The following is a 7,915-nucleotide window of genomic DNA, read 5'->3' on the forward strand; positions in this document are numbered from 1 at the left end:
GGAACACACCCGCTGCCTCTGCCCGCTGGGCGACGCTGCTCCCAGAGAGTGAGAGAGAGAGAGAGAGAGAGCGAGCGAGCGAGCGATCGCGGCTCCAGGCCCGGACGCCTTTCGTTTGGAGCTTGAGTTTATGATCATTAAACGCAGCCAAGCAGCCACTGTTCTTTAGCAGCCTTGGGTCACTTCAATAACGCAAAGGGGGAAAAGGAGCAACTCAAAACCTAAGACAACTGTTTTTCACCGGATTTGCATGGTGGGTTGTTGAAAGACACACGTGTTCCTTATTTTAGACTTCATCATAGGAAAAACAAAATCCGAGGATAAAAGTTTTTGCAGTTGACTAATAAGCCGAGTCTTGGTCTGGTGCTTCTTGTATTAGTCATTTCCAAGAGCTTCTTCTTTCTTTTTTTTTTTGTTTTTGTTTTTTTTGTTGTTTTTTGGTACTGGGATTCGAACTCAGGAACTAAGTGCCTCACACTTGCCTGTACCACTTGAGCCACGCCCCTAGCCCATTCAAGGGCCCCGAAGTATAGGTTTCTGTGGAATCAAAACACCTTACAGAGCACTAGGCCCGCCCTCAGGGTGCCAATTCCTATCTGGTTCATTCAATAAGCATTCACGGAGCACCTGGTCCCCTGCCTGTCCTTTCTCTCAGACAACCAGATGGTATCCCCATCTTAGAAGGGGCTTCCTCAGGACCTAACAGGTCGGAGGGCCTCATTGCTAGCTACTAATGATTAAAGGTCTTTATCTCCTCCCTCATTTACTATTGTCCCCTTTTTTGCCAATGCATTACTTTGCCTACCTCTTTAGTCTCTTTATAAGGTAAGCCAAAAGATGTAGGTTTCACTCTTAAGCCCCTGGAAAACTTACTTCACCTCTCTGAAGCCCAGTTTTGTGTACAGTAAAGTGGAGATCTGCTCTGGCTTCATCCAACATTGCTGTGAAGCCCAGCAAAGATGACGATGCTCTTAAGTGCCTTTGAATAGTACTGTGAATATAAGAGCTACAGTGTCACCTCTGTCATTACTGCCTGAAGACTTTTGTCCCTAGCTTTTTCCCAACCATCTCAGTAATCATTATTTTATTTTTTAATCAGTTAATTTGTGTGTGTGTGTGTGTGTGTGTGTGTGTGTGTGTGTGAGTGTAGTACTGGGGTTTGAACTCAGGGTCTCACACTTGCTAGGCAGGTACTTCACCACCTGAGCCACACCTTAGGCCCTTTATTTGTTTTGAGATAGGGTTTTGCTATGTGGCCCAGGCTGGCCAGAACTTTTGATCCTCTTGCCTCCGTGTGGAACTATAGGTGTGTGCCACCACACTTAGCTCGACGGTCTTTATTACCGACAAAGTACAAAAGGTATCCAGCAGAAGGATGAAGGGAGAGATCCTACCACAGTCCCTCACCAAAGCCAACTCAGTAAAATTGTTTTGTCAAAGTCTGGACCCTCAGTGTTACAGACAGACACACCTGCAATCTCACATCTTCCATGTATCTTATACACACCATGGTAATTGTACTGCTGAAATCGCCACTGACCATCACCTCCTGTTCCTCATTCCTTAATTCTAATTTACCAATCTGGGAAATTCATCTACAAGATAACATTTGGATCATTGTGATCTAATCTAGGCTTAAAATCTGGAAATTTCAGAGCAAGGAGAAGAGGAAATATGAGAGCCAGTTGTACTGGTTAATATCTTTTTATTTCTAAAAACAGCAACCAAAAAGCTAGCTAACTTAGCAAAAGGGAATTTCTGGGATAGATTTTTGGGAGCTCACAGAATCAGTGAGGTCCAGGCATGGAAATGCTGGTTGGTAAACAACAAAAATAAACAAACAAAAACAAAAAAGGCAAAAATCAAACTAAATTCCGTTTCATGAAGCAACTTATTAAAAAGTAACTTACATTTTTGGTTTTGGCAGGGATTCTTTATTTTTTATTTTTGTAGGACTGAGGTTTTTTTTTTTTATCTAAGCAGCTAAAATAGTTTGCAGAAGCAAGGAAATGTCTAGCAGGTTTTTTAGTTAATTTATTTATTTTTAACAAACATCACTTATAAAACAGTTGGAGGGTTAAGATTGACAGGGATATTTCTAATCCAAACCCAGTGTGTTCCTACTATGGAATGGTTGCTAAAGATCCCAATTGTTTTAACATTAGGAATCTCCAGATAAGACTGAAGAAAAGAAGGAATTCTTAAGACAAAATAAGGCTAAAAGCAGGAAAATGACACTGGGGAGGGGAAAGAAAGTCTGATGTTGGGGAAGAAAAAGAATTCTGGCTTCTACCAGCATATACAGGATTTTGAGGCTATGATTCTTTCTCCCTCTCTGATTTCCTTCTTGTGCTTTCTTCCTTGTGATGAGCTAGTGAGATGCTGGTTAGTTAAGGAATGGAGAGGCTGAGTGAGCTGGTAAGAAAGCACATTATGTTTAAAAGACTTGGTTAGGGAATAGAAAAATCCATAGTAGAATTACTTCCTACAAGATTCCACCATCTGGTAATGGTACAGAACGTCTGGAACCAGTTTCAAGCCCCAGCTGGGTCTTACTCCAAAATAAGAGACTCTGAACATCCGGGGCTGGAGGTGGGAAGGGTGTTACATTGAACTGTGATTGAAGCCAGAGAGGTGCTATGTGTTATGGGTCTCTGCTTTTTTTTTTAAACTCTCAATTAACTATCATGTGTTAATAATAACATTACAATGAACTAGCATAGCATAAAGATTGACTGTATAATGTAGATTTTTAACATAGAAACTATTAACTAAGTGGTAGAATTAGTTAACCCATTGGAGTTGTGTCTATTTAAACCTGAGCATAACAGATTTTCTCTTAGTTTTATATACTAGGTCACATCACTGAGCACTGGATAATATTTGGAGGAAGTGATTAGGTGGTCACCTGGCAGCAAAATCTTCTGGTTGAGCATATGGTCTGCCTTGAATGGCGGGGTACATATTTTTGCTCATTCTATTCTCAGCCCTGTGTGCACAGGGGCAGAAACTCTGTGCTGGGTCTTAGGACAGGCCCTTCAGAGAAGAGCCTCTGTCACCGGCCACACCCTCCTCTTTACCTCTCAACATTCATTTGTAGGAACATCAAGGGAAGAATAATTAGTGACTGCCTCAAAAACTGTCCTTTTGCTTTCACTCATTATTCAAACTAATTATTCACATAAGTAACGCTTCATCAAGCACTAGTGTGTTAGAATGTGTTGAGTGAGCTGAAATTTCTAATTTGAAATATTAGCCTTGTGAAATTCAGGAGTAGTTTAATTTGATCCTGGCCTACCATCAAAGCAGAACATCTCATTTCCAGAACTGGTTGTTTAAAGAGGAAAAGAAAAAAAACCAAAAGAAGGGTATGAAATGCCCATATTAACTACTCTGGGAGATCTATAATGGCATTGTCTTAATTGGCTAAGTTTTTCTAGTTACTAGAATAGTTACTGCTCATGGCAGACTATTAGAAAAAGAAAAGTACAAAGAAAAAAGTGAACAATTTGTGATTTTAACATGCCTTTCTATTTAGTATTGATGTCTTACTACTGTACTGTGCATACACTGTGCTCTAAATGTGGATTGAGATATAATCAAATACTGAAGATTAATTTCTGGAAACGTAACAAGGGACATGGGTTATGGAGTTCCTACTCTAATATTCTTAGGAATATTAGGGAAATTATAAGTAGAAAGAACACCACAAAATATTCCAGCCATTATTGTTTCTGAATTCTTTTCTTCATTGAAATACTAAATTTTCTTCCATTTGGTTTTCTTCTCATTACTAAAATGCCCTGAAGGGTCACATTTTTTGATATGCTTCCTTATTTGGCATATATCGTTTAGCTGAGAGAGGCTTAGAACTTCAATAGAATTTCCAACATGGCACATTTTGTTGAACAACAATATTTTAATAGTCCATTTTTGTGTGCCTTGTAACAGCTTAGTTGAGGCTGGGTAACTTAAAGTGGTTTATTTGACTTATGATTCTGGTGGCCAGAGGGTCCAAACGACATCTTACCTGAGTCCTAGTGAGGGGTCCCTGGCTGCCCAACATGTCAGAGAAATGAAAGGGGAAGTGAGCAAAAACGGGACTTATGCAAGAAAGTGAGCTAAAACAGTTGAACCTGCTTTATAATAACCCATTCTCCTGGGAACTAATTCAGACACACAAGACCTACATTACCTCTTTAGAGTGGGCTGCTCCCCACCCCGTGACCTAAACACCTTCCAAAAGGCCCCACATTGCAAAGGTTCCAAACTTCAATACTGCCACACTGGAGACCAAGCTTCAAGCAGATGAACCTTTAGGAGACACACCACATCGAAACCATGGCAAAAACCTATATTTTACTTATGGAAATGATCAATAGTTGGCATGTGTTTTTGAATTGCTTGAGTTTGGTGATAGGTTTGGTGTAAGTGCTAACCTACCCACAAGCAAGCTCACACATTATTCTGATTTTGAATGAGGTTGGATTGATGCTGGGGGATGCAGGCTCACAAACCTATCTTAACCAGCTAATCTGTAATGACATCGCTCTCCTGCCCCTCATGCCCGAGCATGCCTTTCTGAAAAGAGAGGGACAAATGCACTGTACTGAGTATGACACCGACCTTAATGTGGTGGGCATTCCTGGTATCAATAGCACATAAGGAGTACCACCTTGATAGGGAAATAGTGACAACTGCTAGAAATGCTATAGAAATACCAAAGTACATAGTATCAGCTACATATATTGTAAAAACTTTAGCTTTAGATCAGCGAGATAGAAAATAAGATAACAAAAACCACAAGTACTTTGGAAAGTACTCATTAAATTTCAGTTGCACATAGCTGGGGGCAGGTGGCTCATGCCTGTAATCTTAGCTACTCAGGAAGCAGAAATCAGGGGGACTGTGGTTCAAAGCCAACAAGGCAAATATTTCAAGAGACTCTATCTTGTAAAAAACCTATCACAGAAAAGGGCTAGTGGAGTGGCTCAAGGTGTAGGCCCTGAGTTCAAATCCCAGTGCCAGAAAAAATTGCACCATCTCTGGCCAGCTTGCCTATTGGGGGTGACATTTGCATAGTATGTGTATATCACTTGGTATGCAAACCTTACCCCACTGCTGCTATTCGATAGTGTCCTTGCCATGGTCTCTGAAGCTGTAAAGATTTGAAAACAGTGGTCTACTTTCTCCCTGTCAATCTCTCAGTGTCTCCTCATGTCTGGTACCCTCCAAGAACTGCTTTCCTTTCTCTCTGCTCCTTTTCTCTTCTCTCCACTGGTTCAGAATTCTTGGACAAGGGTAGACAGGAGGCTGTCAGCATCCCAGGGTAAGGAGAAACAGCCTGGTCTCTCTCTACTTCCAGTGATGGACCTGAGTTCTCCTCCAAAATAGACATTTCGGTTGTTGGAACCTAAGAACACAGCAATGACTGGGGATCAGGGACATTTTCCAGACTGGCTAATGCAGGGTCACTTTCATGACCTCTTTGGGTCAGACTTTCATGGGAACAGGAGTCTAAGTTATGGTTTCTCAGTGGTAGGTGTGAAACTAGTATCTACCAAGAGTTAGGCCAGATGGGCACCTTGGAGCCTAGAGGGTTAACCTAGCTTTTATGTAATTGTCCTTAGTTATCTCTTAGTCATTGGTTAAAAAACAAACAAACAAACAAACAAAATTCTTGGCCAAATAGCCAGACCTGCTTTATCTCAGCATGGAGCAAGGTAAGAATGACCTTAGGACTTCACTAGAGTTTTAGAATAAGTAGAACTGCCCTGAGGCCAGGGCCTAGGTAACAGTAATCCTGAGAGAGGAGTTCTAGAGAAGGGTGAGAAGTCCGGCTTTCCAACAAAAATGTTTACCTTTTATGTCCTGCCTCCAGATCCGATTTAAATTTTCTTCAGGAAGGCAGCAATTTTGTACATTCTTTTACACACTTCACATCTTATTACATTTTCTGTGTAGATGACAAGTTCAATCTCTCTTTCTCTCTCTATATATATATATTTACCTTGGCAAAAAACTATTAATAACTATTAATTGAGTTAGATAGATGCAGGGAAGACAAACACTAAATCTGTTTATTTTAGGCCTAATTTAGATGGAAGGACTTAAAATACAAAGTTATAATTAACTGCTCGGTAATAAATTAGAACAAATACATACTCATGAAAACAAGATTTCAGTTGGATTGATATCACTGTCCTTGCCATAGATTTATCATAGACAATGCTGTTCTTAGATTTCAAGATTATGATAGATTAAGAGTATGCAACATTTACATTTCTGGGTACTTTGAGAACAATAAAACCCTCCTCTCCCTTTTGTAGCTGTACTTTAGTCAGTAAGAGGTCTTTTTCAGATTATAGTTGTTTTTAACCAGCTTTAAATATATCTTTGAAAAATCTCATCAAGCTGTGAAACGTTTACTTGAAAAGCTGTAAGTCTAAAATGGTGCATACATTCAAAATATAGAGATAACATAGGCAAAACACAGACAAGAAAACATACAATAGTAAAATGATAGTATTCCTTTAAGTTGCTCACCTGTGTTGTGTGTCTTGATCATCTTTTCAACGTCCTGATGTGTAAATCAATTCTCTTAAGGAACAATTCTGTTCTTTTAGGAGACAATTCTTGCTGGAGGATGACTGACAGGAGTCGCTGCTCTGAGTAATATTATAAGACCAATCACATTTTCCTTTTAAATGTAAATCTGTATTTTGCTTTTAGAATTTTAGTATATGTGATTAAAAGGAAAACATATTATCAATAATTTAAAATATCCTAAAGTTTGAATCTTGGAATTATTATTATTGCCTGGCGCTGGCCTCAGGGCATTTCTACCTAAAAACTCAGATTCATGTGAGGTCCTGAAACCATTCTTACCTTGCTCTATGCAGAGATTGGGCAGGTCTGGGCTAATTAGTCAAGTTTTTACCAATTACTAAGGGGTAACTTACAGCATAATAACTCAGGGCACAATGCTTGTGTGATGTTAACAAAATAATCTTAACATTTAAGATTTAAAAGCTGTCTTCAGTATTTGAATTTTTCTATTTGATGTAATTTTAGACTTCAGAAATGAGTAGTACAAAGAATTTTCATATAGTTCCACAACAGAGTCTTCAAATGTGAACATTTTGCCACATTAATTTTATCTTTTTTTTTTTTTTTTTTTTTTTGCAGTCCTGGGGCTTGAACTTAGGGCCTACACCTTGAACCACTCTGCCAGCCATTTTTTGTGTTGGGTATTTTCAAGATAGGGTTTCAGCCAGTGCTGACTTCAAATAGTGATCCTCCTGATCTCTGCCTCCTGAGTAGCTTGAATTACAAGTGTGAGCTACTGGCACCTGGCTCTGATCTGTTTTAGACTAAATGTAGACAGGATGGTACTCTTTGCCATAAATACTTAAAGGATAAGTATTAACACAAATATCCCCAAATAATATATCCTCTTATAGAATCGTATATAACTATCACAATCAGGAAATTAACATTGATGCAATGCTGTAATTTCAGACTTTATTCATTTTTCATCAATTGTTTCATTAACGTCTCTTATTGCAAAAGAAAAGGAAAAAACCCCAGATTGTGTTTCCCTCAGTTTTCGGGTCTCTTGATCTTCCCTTAATCTGGAGCAATTCATCAGTCGTTTGTCTTTTATGACCTTTGTGTTTTGAATACAGATCTTTAAAAGAATGATCATTTTTACAATAAAAGCAAAGACAGTACAGTGTATCACATGCATTCCAAGGAAGAGTAGAGGACTTACTAAAAGACCTTCTTTCTGATGTCCCTTATAACAAGTTGCTCTTTTCTAGGCAAAGCCTAAATAATGGTCATGAAGAGGCTCTCAGACCTGGAATCATGTTTGGAGGTTATAAGGAAAAGAGCTAGAGCTTGCCTTTAATTG

Source organism: Castor canadensis, chromosome 8, assembly GCF_047511655.1.
Source record: "Castor canadensis chromosome 8, mCasCan1.hap1v2, whole genome shotgun sequence".
NCBI lineage: Eukaryota > Metazoa > Chordata > Mammalia > Rodentia > Castoridae > Castor > Castor canadensis.